The 15,444-nt window shown below is 45.6% G+C and overlaps 1 long non-coding RNA gene across 1 annotated transcript; it reads left to right on the plus strand.

The window, feature by feature from the left end:
* The first annotated feature begins 3,817 nt into the window (after positions 1-3,817).
* Positions 3,818-8,809, plus strand: LOC131479625 (uncharacterized). Its single transcript, XR_009245015.1, has 3 exons — positions 3,818-3,960; positions 7,170-7,283; positions 8,208-8,809. It is a non-coding gene; the product is annotated as an uncharacterized LOC131479625 (long non-coding RNA).
* The last annotated feature ends 6,635 nt before the right edge of the window (positions 8,810-15,444 follow it).

The following is a 15,444-nucleotide window of genomic DNA, read 5'->3' on the forward strand; positions in this document are numbered from 1 at the left end:
CCCCACAGGTTGTCATATCATTCATAGGATCTAATCCAGTTGTCTACTAATCTGTCTTCCACTGAGGAGGTGCAGTTTCCACGGGTGGGTCAGTTATCTGGCTGTCAGACCTGAGCTAGTTAACCAGTGCACAACTCAACCACCACCCATGGGACTCATGGACCTGGCACCCCAACACAGGTGGACCAAGGACACACAGAGGAGGGCCTACGGGAGTGTGCCATGCGACATAGCCTCCACGGGATCCCCCACCCCAGAAGCTCACAGATACAGCACCCACTGTGAAGGCAGGACAAGGATACAGGCCAGGTGACTTGCTTCCCTCTGCATGCCCCATTCCCTAAGGCTCATGAACCCAGCACCATTTTCATGTCAAGCCCCTTGCCCATGCAGCTCATAGACCCAGCAACTACCTCTCCTGCCTAATATGGCTCGCATCACTTCTTTCACCAGTAGGTGCTGCAACCTTGCCCAGTCCAGACTGTTCCTAGCTCCAGCTAAGCTGGTGAACACTGTAGCCTAACCAGGCTCAGCCAGTCTCCAGCCATGGTCCTAATGTGAATTGGCTCTTGTTGTGACCCAAATGCAGCCCCAGCCCAGCATCTGGGTCTCAGATCTTCCAGTGAACGCTAAGACTGTCCTATCCTGGCTCCTTTGTACAATAAGTTAATCCAAGCTTGACACACAAGGCACAGGTAATGTTGTCCCTCAGAAGCAAGTGTACACAATGTTGGAGTCACCAGGATTCAGTTTCTCACATGGAACAGGTTTCTTTCCAGGACCCAAGGATTCTTTTTTTTTTTTTTTTTCCTTTACAATCTTTACATAGGTAATTAGGGTAAGGTGGTTCAAGAGCTACAGGAAATTGGGTAAGACTATTATTTCCACTTGGTTTTCTTCATGTATCTGAGGTAAAGGGGACTATTGAGGGAGAAGCCCCACCCAGTCTCCCACCCATCCCATGTCCCTGATGTGAGGTGTGCTCCGAAGGTCTTGCTCAAGTGGTTTTGATAGTTCAACACTTATGAATTGCTGCCAGTCTCACCACTCCAAGCACGATGAGGTTGTTGAACTATTCACTGATTGACATAGTCCATCATATAGTCTCCATTTGTCCAGTTTTTCACTACCAACATATGGCTGATGTGGTTGGTTGATTAAGTTGTTCTCTCTTCTGTCTTTTCATGGCTAGGGTTCTGAGTCCAGTAGTTTGATTGGGCTGATCCCCAAAGAAACTTTGTCTGAGGTGTTCCCAGTGTAACTTTGATTTCCAAGAAAAATAAGTAGATCTTAAAAAAAAGTATAAAATTGTCCAAACAATACCCATAATTTTAGTGTCTACTTAGTAGAATTTGATTTTACTTTACTATGAAGATTTTTTTCAAGGATTTATATTTGAAAAAAGAGAGATCTTTCATCCACTGGTTTAGTCTCCAAATGGCTGCAGCAACCAGGGCTGAGACAGGATTAAGTCAGGAGCTTGGCGCTTGTTCTGAGGCTCACACATGGGTGTAGTGGCTCAGCATTTGAACCATCTTCCACTGCTTTCCTGGTGGCACTGGGAAAGAAACTGGTGCCCATATGGGGTACTGGTGCTGCAGGCAGCAGCCTCACATATTGCATCAAAAGTCCGGCTTTTCTTTTTTAAATGCTAAAGCACAGTTTAATTATGAGAACTGCACACCTGCCATCCCAGGCGAGAGCTTAGTGAAGCAGGGAGAGCCCTAGCTGTGTTCAGTTTGCAGTCCTTAGGGGTTTAGGTATGAGTCCCCTGGTGTCCTCCCGCCTCTCAGGTCTGGAATGTCTTTGCTAGGTAGAAGGGTTCCCTGGGGTGGGATAGTTACATTCCGTCCAGGAAGCCCCTACAGCCCTCTTGATGGTGCAGGGCAAGTGAGATTCCTCTGAGCTGCCTGGAAGACTGGGACCCGCCCAGCTGGGTTATTGAACTTGCTATATAAATGTAAAGCTGTTTCTGACACGTATGTTATTGTCATTTAGATAGATTCTGAGGTTCACAAAACCTCTTAACTAATGTATTTTTGCTTACTTTAGAATGTTTACCGAAACATCTAGTTTCACTTTGAAATCAAGTCAGTTTTAGACTGTATGCAATTTAGGTTATTGATTGAAGCTCTGAAACAAAATACTTCAGATAATCTTCAAAAAAAGGTAATTTTGAAGTCTTTTTACGTGTGTGCAATATGTATATTTTAATGTTTTAAAATAAATCGCTGTTATGTGTGAAGCCTGACACCAGGAAGGGGTCTGATGGAGGAATCTGAACAGTTCTTCTGACGGGACACTGACCCTACAAATAAATGCAGGAAGCATGGAGGTAAACAACCCAGAAGAGGCTTTGGAAAGTGACCTACTGTCATACATTTGGCTCGGGTTGGGGGCAGACCAGGCTGAGTCAGTTCACGTCATCCACTGGCAAGTCCGAGCGCTGGAACTGTGTGGGGGTCTGGCAGGTTCGGTTGCAATAAAAACAATACAAAACACAAAATAACAAGGCGAAATGGCTTGTGCCAGTAGGAATGCAGCACCCAACCAGCACACCTCCCACTGGTTTAGGTGAGGGACCAGTGTGATGGGCAGAGCCAGGAAGGACTGCAATACTCATTGGTTCCAATGGAGGTCGGGGCTGAGAATAGAACCAACCCAGGGGTTACAACCATCAGCTGATTGGGGTGATGGACTGTGGCGGGCACTGTGCTTACTAGTACATGTAGGAGCCTGGACTGGGAACACCTCATAGTTTCTTTGGGGATTCCCCTGAACAAAATGGAGGAATCAAAACATTGATCAAGAAAAGATGAAAGATAGAGTAGATCAATCAACCACCTCAGCTATATGTTGGCAGTGAAATACTGGACAAGGGGAAACTCTAAGATGGACTATGTCAATCAGTGGACTCTGCACCAGTCTCATCGTACCTGGATTGTTGCTGATGATATGTTGGAGCTTCTAATTGATCGGGGTGATGCTCTGCTGACTCTGCCTTCAAACCTGAGAGGGCCTCCCTAAGAGGCCGTTGAACTTGACTGGACAGTGGGATGCTGCACTCTATGTATGGTGTGTGCTTGTAATGAGGGAATCCCAATGGAACTTGAGCTGTGGTTATGCATCAAGGTGAAGGAATCCACCATGGGGGGAGGGTTTGGGGTGAAGGGGGGAGAATCCCAGTACCTATGAAATTGTGTCATGTAATACAATATAATCAATGAATAAATAAATAAATTGCTGCAAGAATTGCTATCTACTTTGCAAACTAGTTTATGTAAGATACATGCAAACCTGTGTATATATATATATTTAACGTTTGATTGTGCATGTAGCTCACTGTGGACTAGTTCATGAAATCTGTATTAACCAGATATTTTAAGAGATGAATTTGGATATTGGCCTTTCCAGGGTAGCTGGTTTTGAGACACTGTATCACCATTAAATATGCTTTTGATAAATGTATGTCTGAAAAAATTGGTGAGACCTTCAGAAGCCACAATATTTTTTGTTGGTGTATAAGGAGTTATATATGTTCATTTTTGTCAATGCTGTATGGCTCTCACACCTCTTTAAATGAGTGGAAGACAGCACTGATTTTGTGTCTTGTTAGCATGTGGTCCCTGAAGCTGTGTGGGCTGGTGTTTGCTCACATGGGAAATGAGAAGTGCATTCAGCAGCCTTCATTCTAATTTCACTATTTCCTAGTTTGTGGTCACTGAATTAATTTCCTTTGACTACGAAAGATTGACTTGGCATATGTCAGTTAATGTGAGAAGACAGAACTGGTTGAGAGAATGATTTAGCATGACTAGTTAGACAACGTTGTTCTATTTTTTGTTCAGTGCATTTGCTGAAGAAAACTCTACAGAAATGTGAAAAGAAGGGGTGAATGGAGCAGATCTCTGGAAAAGGATTCAGTGGCACCTTCCAGCTCTGTTTTCCCTATTACCCCAGGTAAGCACTTTTAATAGGAAGCATTGGCCATGGTGGATTTAAAGTCTGATTTTAGGTTATAGGATTGGTTTAATTTATTTTACCCTTATTGCTGTTACACACAACTGGAAGTGTATGACAATGAAGACTCATTCAGACAATATTGTTTTGAAGCAGAAGGTCTCCATATAAGGACAGGAGAGGGGACAGGTAACTGGACAGTGCGTTAAGCTGCTGCTTGGGATGCCCACATCACATCTGAGTTTCTGATTCAAGTCATGGCTTCTCTGCTTCTGATCCAACTTTGTGCTAATGCAGTCCTGAGCAGTAGCAGATGAACATTACACAAGTGCTTGAAACCCTGCCACCCCATGGTAGAACCAGATGGAGTTCCGTCTTGTTGCTTTGACCTGGCCCGCTCCTGCCGTTGAGAGCATTGGAATGAACCAGCAGACAGAAGGTCTCTGTATAAGCACATACAAGCATGTGTATACACATTCTTTATCCTGCCTTGTCTCCCTCTAAATGAATTTGAAACAAAGACTAAATTGGAGTTTTTGCTGTCCTATCGAGTTTACTAGCCAGTTGTTTTTCAAATGAAGCACTCGATTGTTGAGATTCTTGGGCAGTCATTTTGATACTCATATCTTTAAGTGATAATGACAGTAAGATATTGGAAAATTACATGTATGCTTCAGGGCCTGTACTGTGGCGTGTTACGCTAGGCTTTCACCTGAGATGCCAGCACCAGTGTAAGTCCCAGATGCTGCACTTCCCATCCAGCTCCCTGCTTATGGGAGAGCAGCATAGGATGGCCCAATTCCTTGGGCCCCTGCACCCATGTGGGGGGCCCAAAAGAAGCCCCAAGGTGCTGGCTTTGGGTTAGGTCATCTCCGCTATTGAGGCCATTTGAAGAGGGTACCAACAATGGGAGATCTCTCTCCCCCTGCCGCCTCCTTTGTGTATCTTTGCCTGTGTGATGGTTCATTGACTAAATCTTCATCTTGCAAGTGTCAATCCCATGTGAATGTCAGTTCATATATCAGCTGCTCCACTTCCCATCCAGCCCCCTGCTTGTGGCCTGGGAATGCAGTCGAGGATGGCCCAAGGCCTTGGGACCCTGCACCCACATGGGAGACCCAGAGGAAGCTCCTGGCTCCTGGCTTTGAATCAGCTCAACTCTGGCCACTGCGGCAACTTAGGGAGTGAACCAGTAGACATGAGGTCTTTGTCTCTGTCTCTGCTTGTTTCTACAAATCTGCGCTGCCTTTCCAGTAGAAATAAATAAATCTTAAAAAAAAAAAAAGAAAAGGACAGAAGGAAAGTGTCTTAATGTGACTACAGAATATTAACTCATACTTTAACGGGAGAAAAAAAAAGGATATTAGGGCACGGTGTGGTAACCTATTGGCTAAAGTCCTCACCTGGGATACACTGGGATCCCATATGGGCACCGGTTCTTATCCCTACTGCCCCACTTCTCATCCAACTCCAAAGCCTTGGGGGATCCTGCAACCACGTGGGAAACCTGGAAGAAGCACATGGTTCCTGTCTTCAGATTGGCACAGCTGTGGCTGTGGGAGTAAAGGCACTTGGGGAGTAAACCAGCATTTGTAATAAATCTTTTTTTAAATGAAATGATATATATGCTTTAAATGACTAATACCAACTGGGGAGAATGTTGACTGCTCCCAGGAAGCCTAGCTCTGCCTTCCTTAATACTGGAGAGGCTTCCTTGCTTCCCTCCCTCCCTCTCCCTCCCTCCTCCTCCCACCCTTCTTCCTCTCTTTCTTTGACCTTTCCTTCTCCCTTCCTCCTTCCCCCTCTTTCTCTGTCACTCTGCTTTTCAAAGATTAAAATTAAAAACACAAGTTCTTGGGCCCGACGGCGTGGCCTAGTAGCTAAAGTCCTCACCTTGAAAGCCCTGGGATTCCATATGGGCGCCGGTTCTAATCCCAGCAGCTCCACTTCCCATCCAGCTCCCTGCTTGTGGCCTGGGAAAGCAGTCGAGGATGGCCCAATGCATTGGGACCCTGCATCCGTGTGGGAGACCTGGAAGAGGTTCCTCGTTCCCGGCTTTGGATCCGCGCGCACCGGTCTGTTGCGGCTCACTTGGGGAGTGAATCATCGGATGGAAGATCTTCCTCTCTGTCTCTCCTCTCTGTATATCTGACTTTGTAATAAAAATAAATCTTAAAAAAAAAAAAAGAAGAAGTTCTTGCCAAATTGCTCTTGAGTATTTTTGGTGTATGAGGGACTCTTCAAAAAGTTCATGCCAAACTAATTGGGAAAAAAAAATTACCTTGTGAATTTCAGATTGTAAGAAATAAAGACTTTGAGGTCCTTACCCAGAATTGTGAAGGCAAAAACTGTATACTGAAGTGTCGACTGTTACCTGGCTTATATACCTTCCATGGTTATGTGCTCAGTGTCTCACAGTGTTGGACATGTCAGGAATTTGTAATTGGTTACTAATTAAATAGTAAATTACATGAAATGGTAGGAAGAAGACAATGAAGGCTAGTCTGCAACTTGTCAGGATTTGTCCTAAGTTTTAATGTGTGTTCAAAATAGGTGAAATTGGGGCCAGTGTTGTGCATACAACCACCACTTGTGCTGCCAGCATCCCATGGGAGATGGAGTGGCTAGTTTGAGCCCCGCTTTTCCTGCTTGCAGATGCTTGTGGAAGATTGCATTTGATGACCCAAGTGTTTTGGCTCCTTCTACCCAGATAGGAGACCAGGATGGAGTTCCTGGCTTCTGGTGGCTTCAGTCTGGCCCAGTCCTGGCTGGTGCCGGTATCTGGGGAGTCAGTCAATTATTGAAAGAGGTCTCTGCCTCTCCCTGTGACTCTGTCACTCTCCCTTTCATTTACTTTTTAAATTATTCATTTATGTATATCATTTTATGACACAGTTTCATAGGCTCTGGGATTCACCCAAACCCTCCCCCCACGTTGAGTTCCTCCACATTGTTACAGTTCATAACCAGTCATGATTCCTTCATTGTCGGCATGTAGCATGTGGAGTGTCACTCTCCCTTTTAAATAAATAAACAGATCTTTTTTTGGTGAAAAAAGTTGTTTATCGTTTGTAACATGGCATTTGTAACCTAACATGCTGTTTCAGAGGTAGCTGGGGTGGAGTGGGCTGTGTCCTGGGTGGGGCAGGTGAAGCCTACACTCTCCCCTGTGTGGACTGCTGGCTGTAATGGATTTTTGTTTATTTCAGCCCAGGGGTTCTGTTTCCAAAGAAAGAGCCAGAGGATTCTGAGGATTAGGATGAAGATGACGATGAGTCATCAGAGCATGACTCTGAGGATGAGCAGCCGCCACCTAAAAGAAGGTGTGGGTGTGTGGAAACCCTGCGTGGTGTGGGGAGGAGTATGGGGGCTGCAAAATGTTCATGGGAAATGACAAGTTTATTTGGATGCCAAAAAACATTGAAATCCATGTGTACATTTTTCATGATATATATGAACTTTCTGAAGTGCCACTGTGGAAAGGGTTCAGATAGAAAAGTGTTTTTTTTTTTTAATATTTTATTATTATTGGAAAGCCGGATATACAGACGGGAGGAGAGACAGAGAGGAAGATCTTCCATCCGATGATTGACTCCCCAAGTGAGCCGCAACGGGCCGGTGCGTGCCGATCCAAAGCCGGGAACCAGGAACCTCTTCCAGGTCTCCCACACGGTGCAGGGTCCCAAAACTTTGGGCCATCCTCGACTGCTTTCCCAGGCCACAAGCAGGGAGTTGGATGGGAAGTGGAGCTGCCGGGATTAGAACCGGTGCCCATATGGGATCCTGGGGCATTCAAGGCGAGGACTTTAGCTTCTAGGCCACGCCATCGGGCCCAAGATAGAAAAGTGTTTTAAGAGCTCAAAATTCTCAGGTTCTTTGTGTGACATTGAAATTTATCTTCTCTGAAAATACAGAGGCTCTGAGTATAATGAAACTCTCACTGTGTAATAAACCTTTCGGTTAAGCCTCTCTAGGAGTATACATTTGTGTATATACAAAATATGTTTGAATGTATATATTTATACTTTGTTGAAAGAAAAATAATCTGAAAATGAAATTTTGCATAGATTTCCATGAATTGGACTGAATTTTTAAACAGTTTTACTGAAGTCACTAGGAAGTATTTAAGTCACATTGCCATCATAGGTGCTGTCTACTGTGTTGTGTTTCTTCAGAGCACCTGGCTGTCCTGGCAGACTGAATTTCTGCTTTATTAAGTCATTATCTTTACTTTTTTGTTCCTGCAGATTGCAGAAGAAAACCCCAGCCAAGTCCCCAGGGAAGGCTGCAGCCATGAAACAAAGGGGGTCCAAGCCTGCACCTAAAGTTCCAGCTGCCGCATGGGCGCGAGTGAGGCCTCTGCCCAAGAAAGCCCCTCCAAAGGCCAAGACGCCAGCCAAGAAAGCCAGCCTCCCCCCCCCCCCAGTCACTAAGAAACCCGCTGGTGGCTCTTCAAAGAAGCCTGCAGCCAGAGCAAGAAAGGAAGTGAAACTGCCTACTAAAGGCAAATCTACCATGACGAAATCTTTCAGGACAAAAAAGTAAATTTTATAGGAAATAAGGGTATCATGATGGAATTCAAAATCTTATTTTCTAAGGTCAGTGTGCATTTGTTTTAGTTTTGGTGTTTTTAAAACTACATTTTCCCCCTCCTCTCTGAGCATTATGAGAAGGGGACTATACATAACACACGGAGGCATTGGCTAGCTTGAGGTGCTGTTCTCAGTGCCTGCTCTTGGAGTCATTTTAATTCCTGCAATAATCCTGGACTTTATTCAACCATGTAACCTATATTTGCCCTTTGTTGCTCCCCTTCCCCAGACTTTTTTTATGGGCAGCTTGGCGCTCTCCCCCCTGCCCCACCTTCTAGTTTTATGTAAACAGTTGCAACAGTTTTTATATTTGTAGAAAGCATCAAGATCAGATGCGAGCCTGTGCTAGAAGTAAAAACAGTATAGCACTGACAGGCCTGTTGACCCTCCTGCTGAGAAGGCTGTGTTAGAGCCATAGTGATCTTATTTATACAAACCACTCCACTCATCCTTCCTCTCCGGCCGTAAATACAGGACATGTTAGCTTTGGAAGTAAGCCAAAAGTGAAGTGATCTCATTTAATTTGAGGACTGGCGGCTCCTGGGGGCCACTCTTGACACTGATTTTCTAGGTGTTTTTCACAGAGCCTAGTGTTGTATTCCCTGAACAGCAGCACACAGTTTCTGTACCACTTGGTTTTCGACTGAAGGGGAAGTATAAGGCTGTATTGAATCTGTGATTTCTAGTGTCACTTGGTTACCAAAAATCAAAACATAGAAATCTTGATCAAATGTTTAAATATATCTTTTAATATTTGGAGCATGAATTGTCATTTCCTGTTCACCTTTTTTATAAGGAAGTGTTGGAGAGTTCCCTCAATGCTAATATAGAAATGTTAAATGGAAAAGCAAACAATTTGCTAAAATAAACTAGATTGGAGATTCATCTCTGGGTTTTTCCCCTGTCTTCTTTCCAAGGCATTTTTGATATTAAGCAAGTGGCTTCTTTTTTGAGATATTAAAATCAGATAAGTAAATGAAGCCCTACTACCTACCCCTTTCTTACTTGTATTTGTTTCAATATTGTGAAATTGTGTTAAGTAGTACTAGCTTTCTACCTGGAGAAATTCCAGTGTCTGGTTATCATTTATCCGCCCTGTGGCACTTACTATTTTAATTGTCTTAAACTTTTTACTGTACATCTTCTGGCCCCGTGAGTGCTACCAGAGACAAAAGGTGTTTGTTTCATTTTCATTCCACTTTCATTGTCTGCTGGGATCCCTTCTGCAGCCTAAACTGTGGGAAATGGACTGAAGAAGATTGGCTTAAATTCCATTGAAATCATGTGTGATCCCATCATGAATTATTGGAATTGTGTTGCACGTAGGCAATCTTTCCTGTTGTAAATCTTCCTTTTTTTAAATGTACATATATTTTGAAAAATATGAATAAACATGACATTTTAAAAGCTGCTGACCAGTAGCTTATGTTTTAAGGTTTCTAGTGTTTCCCCAGAAGTTGCTAATATTATTAACCTCACTTTAAGTTTTACATTCCTTGCGGTGGAATGTTTTGCTTTACTTTTTAAAATATAAACTCTGGTTTATTTGCTTTTTTAAAATCCACTTATTAAGACAGTGTTTCTTTACCTTTTTTTTTAAGAGTTATTTATTTTATTACAGTCAGATATACAGAGAGGAGGAGAGACAGAGAGGAAGATCTTCTCTCCGATGATTCACTTCCCAACTGAGCCGCAACGGGCCGGTGCACACATATCCGATGTTGGGAACCAGGAACCTCCTCCGGGTCTCCCACGCGGGTGCAGGGTCCCAAGGCACTGGGCCATCCTCGACTGCTTTCCCAGGCCACAAGCAAGGAGCTGGATGGGAAGCGGAGCTGCCGGGATTAGAACCGGCGTCCATATGGGATCCTGGGGCGTTCAAGGCAAGGACTTTAGCCACTAGGCCACGTCACCAGGCCCCACCTTCATTTTTAAGAAAAAATTTGTATTGGAGAAGCCGAGAGAGGATGGGTGGGAGGGAGGCCTGTCATCTGCTGGTTCACTCCGTAAGTGGTCACAATGGCCAGCCTGGTCTGAAGCAAAGCCAGGAGCTTAGAACGCCCTCGGGCTCCTCCCACACTTGGGTCATTTTCCACTACCTTCCTTGGCGTGTGAGCAGGGGGCTGGATTGGAGGCGGGCTGGGATCAAATTAGTGTACTCTGATATGGAATAGGTGTTGTTGAAAGGAGCAGCTTACTTTGTTTTATCACAATACCAGCCCTGCTTGTGATTTTATGTATGTGTTAACAAAGAGCAGGACTGGAAGTGGAACAGCAAAGGTGTGAAACCATTGTCATTATCTGATGCTGGCATTACCAGGATAAACAACCTGCTACACCACAATGCCAGTTCGGAGTCCTTTTTTTTTTTTTTTTTTTTTTTTTGATTTGTTTATTTTTAACTGTCAAGGCAGATTTACAGAGAGAAGGAGAGATTTTCCATTTGCTGGTTCACTGCCCAAGTGGCCACAAGCCAGAGCTGAGGTAGCCCTAAGCCAGCGGCCAGAAGCTTCTTCTGGGTCTCAAACGTGGGAGCAGGTTCGCAAGGCTTTGGGCCGTCCTCAGCTGCTTTTCCCAGGTCACAGCCAAGGAGCTGGAAGGGAGTGGAGCAGCCAGGGTAACGAACCGGTGCATATGGAATTCCAACGCGTGCAAGGTGACGACTTTAGCCACTAGGCTGCCACGCTGGGTCTAGAATTCGTTATTTTATTGGGAAATTATTTCTGATCTGTTGGATGCTGATTGCTTAATTGGAAGTTTTCAGAAATAGTTTTCTGGGGGCCCGGCGGCGTGGCCTAGTGGCTAGGGTCCTCACCTTGAGCGCACCGGGATCCCATATGGGCACCCGTTCTAATCCCGGCAGCTCCACTTCAAATCCAGCTCCCTGCTTGTGGCCTGGAAGGGCAGTCGAGGATGGCCCAAAGTCTTGGGACCTGGAGGAGGATCCTGGTTCCCGGCTTTGGATCGGTGCAGCACCGGCCCGTTGTGGTCACTTGGGGAGTGAATCATTGGACGGAAGATCTCCTCCCTGTCTTTCCTCCTCTCTGTATATCTGACTTTGTAATGAAAATAAACAAATCTTTAAAAAAAATAGTTTTCTGGGTTTTTAAAAGATTTACTTATTTGAAAATCTGAGTGACAGGAAGAAACAGATCTTTCTTCTGCTGATTCACTCCCCAGATAAGCACAACAGTTGGGCTGCGCCAGCTGAAGCCAAGAGCTAGTAACTTCCTTGGTCTCCCATGGGTGCAGACACCCACATACTTGAACCGTCCTCCACTGCCTTTCCTGGCACCGTCACAGTATGCTGGATTGAAAGCAGAATAGCTGGGACTAGCATCATCACTCCGATAGAGAATGGTGGCTGTGTAAGCCTTGGTTCAATCTACCTGCACAACACTGGCCCGTTTCATATTTTCTTCAAGGCTGATAAAAATCCTAAGTCCCGCTCTTGGACTGGCAAACACTGGAGCGCTATGGACAGTGGTTAGCAGTTTTCTCTTGAGCTGTGGACATTGTGTGAGGCGCTCATGACGCCCTCTTCTGGCCCAGCAGCCCTGTGACTAGTCCTGGGGAAGAGGAAGGGCATTGAAGCACAGATGGGGCAGGCACCCTACAGTGATGAAGCTGGCACCTGGGGCACTTCTTTCTGTGCTGGAGTCCCTGGGTTCCAGTTGCAGCTCTGCTTCTCATTACAGCTTCCTGTTGATACGCATCCTGGGAGCTTCAAGTCATGCCTTGGTTCGCTGATACCCAGGTGGGAGGCGAGTTGCAGGCCATTAGCTTTCGATTTGCCAGTTCTAGGCCATTGTGGTCTCTGGAATGAGCCAGTGGGTGTTCCTTTGTCTGCTTGTCTTGCTCTGCCTGCCTGCCTTTCTTTGAAATCAACAGTGAAAATACTTTATGAAAAAAAAGAAAGAAAAGCAAAGGACAAGCCTGGCGGGCACCGTAGCCTAATGGCTGAAATCTTCACCTTGCATCCACCAGGATCCTGTATGGTGCAGGTTCTTTATCCCACCTTCCCCATGTCCCTTCCAGCTCCCTGCTTGTAGCCTGGGAAGGCAGTGAAAGACAGTTCAGAGCCTTGGGACCCAGAACCCACGTGGGAGAGCTGGAAAAGGCTCCAGGCTCCTGGCTTTGCATCAGCTCAGCTCCGACTGTTGCAGTGACTTGGGGAGTGAGTCAGCAGATGGAAGATCATTGTCTCTCCTCTCTGTAAATCTGATTTTCCAGTGATAGATGAATGAATCTTAAAAATAAGTATGTATAAACAAGAAAAGGAAAGGACTTGGAAATGAAATTGCATACTCAAATTTATTAGTATGAGTGTCTTTTAAATTTTAACATATTTAAAAACACTGTCTTGACTGTGCTGTTGAAATTAGGTGTGAGATTACTGAGAAGTGTCTGGACTGCCCTTACTCCTGAAGGACATCGTCCAGATGCCACGGCTGCCCTCAAATCCTGTCCTCACAGTGGAGTCACCCTCAGCGTGGGAGGGGGCAAGTTTACGGGACGCCAGCACATGCATGATCTTGTCCCCCGCCCGGAGCCACGATGCGTGTCTCAGCTTTTATCATCCTACTCTGCACTGTGGACTTGGCGTTGCAAAAAAGGCCATGGGGAATTCCCAGTGAGGACTGTCAGATGAGTGGGTTGTTTGGACGTGCTGTTGCTTCGTCAGGATGAGCTGGAAGTTGGAAGTCCTGCTTGCACACTCACTCTGCAGGGAATCTTTTTTTTTTTTTTTGAAGATTTATTTATTTTATTACAAAGATACACAGAGAGTAGAGACAGAGAGGAAGATCCTCCGTCTGATGATTCACTCCCCAAGTGACTGCAATGACCAGTGCTGTGCCAATCCGAAGCCGGGAACCAGGAACCTCCTCCAGGGTCTCCCACGCGGGTGCAGGGTTCCAAAGCTTTGGGCCATCCTCAACTGCTCTCCCAGGCCACAAGCAGAGAGCTGGATGGCAAGTGGAGCTGCCGGGCATTAGAACTGGTGTCCATATGGGATCCCGGGACGCATTCAAGGCGAGGACTCTAGCTGCTAGGCCATGCCACCGGGCCCACTCTGCAGGGAATCTTACTCATCCAGTCTTTGAAGCTGTCCAGCAGCAGCAGAAACCAGGCTTTCCTGAGGCCCAGGCTGCATCATCCTCATGCGTCCATTTTCCTGATGGAGAGCTTTAGTTCCAATGAGGTTGTTTGCATAGCAGCATGACTCCTTTAGGTAACTTGGTGTGACTCAACCTCACTGAAATAGTGTGTCGAGTGAAAGCATTTTAAATTATGCAGAGACAGAATGAGTCCCTTTGCAGTGTTCACTCCTCAGATACCTGCAGCAGCTGGGATGGGCTGGGTGGAAGCTGGCCCTGGGGACATAATTCAGGTCACCTTGTGGTGACATTAGATGGCAAGATGGAGCCAGGAGTTGGAGCTGAGAATTGAAACGATTTGAGTGTGCTACGAGGGTATCCTACCTACTGGACCCCTAAAAGAGCAGCTTCCCTTCAATTCCCACGTTACAGTTGACGTAATTGTGGTACACCACTCAGCCGAGTATCCTAACGTCTCTGGTTGTGTGTGGTCCTACATGGTGGTCCATGGGATGTGTCATTCACCATCTGTGTAACTTTGGCTATCCACTTCATCACCCCAAGTCTTCACTTCCACATTTGAAAACAGTGGGCTCAAAATCCACAACCCTTGTTTGTTTGTTTTTCAGAATGATCACTTAGAAGCATTGTGATTATTTCAAGGAAAATTGAACTGTATTGGTAACATTGCAGTTACTAACACACTGTAGAATCCTAGCAAAGACTTAACTTGCTCCTTAAATCATTGGTGTTTTGGGCCAGCATGTTGGGTCAACTGGCCAATCCTCCAGCTCCAAGCAGAATCCCATATGGGTGCTATTGTGTGTCCTGGCTGATCCATTTCTGACCCAGCTCCCTGCTTGTGGTCTGGGAAAAGCATTAGAGGATGGCTCAAAACTGAGACATTGCATCTGCATGGGAGACCTGGAAGAAGCTCCTGACTCCTGGCTTTGGATCAGCTCCACTCTAGCTATTGCAGCCATTTTTGAAGTAAACCAATGGATGGATGATCTTTCTGTCTCTTCTCTCTGTAAATCTGCCTTTCCAGTAAAGTAAAATAATTCGGACAAAAAAAAGCAAGGTTCAGAGAGCATTCCCATAAGAAAAAAAGTTTCTCTGAAAGACTGAGTGGCAGAAACCTCCTGTCAGCTGGCGGGTGCCCCAGGTGCCCACAACAGCTGGGCCCTGTTGGAGCCGGGAGCTCAGACATCCATCCTGGTCTCCCACATGGGTGACGGAAATCAAGCCGCCATCCCCTGCTGCCTCTCAGGGTGTGTGTTCGTGGGAAGACAGGATCCTAAGCAGTGTGGGGATGAACCCCCAGTCATTCAAATGGGGAACACAGGTACCAACTAGCAGGGTCTTAGCCTCCAAACCACAGTGCTCTTGCTGTTATAGTTTCTTAATGCTACATGCTTTAAAGCATCTTATCAAATTCTCAAAGCTACCTCAGAGTTCAGCAGCAAGTGAATTTAGCTAAATTGTCCCACAGTTAAAGGTAATAAGTCATGGACAAACCCAGACCTGGCTAAAACTTAGTTACTGCTCATCTGTCCTTCACTCGCCTACCAGTTCTGTACACTAACAGTTGAAGCAATAAAACCTGGCAACAAAATACAAAAGGGCTGCGAGTTTTTTTATTCGGCGTGTTAAAAAATATTTTTTAGGGCCAGGCAGCGTGGCCTAGCGGCTAAAGTCCTCGCCTTGAATGTGCCGTGATTCCATATGGGCGCCAGTTCTAATCCCCTCAGCTCCACTTCCCATCCAACTCCCTGCTTGTGGCCTGGGAAAGC

The sequence above is a fragment of the Ochotona princeps genome, chromosome 2 (genome assembly GCF_030435755.1).
Source record: "Ochotona princeps isolate mOchPri1 chromosome 2, mOchPri1.hap1, whole genome shotgun sequence".
NCBI lineage: Eukaryota > Metazoa > Chordata > Mammalia > Lagomorpha > Ochotonidae > Ochotona > Ochotona princeps.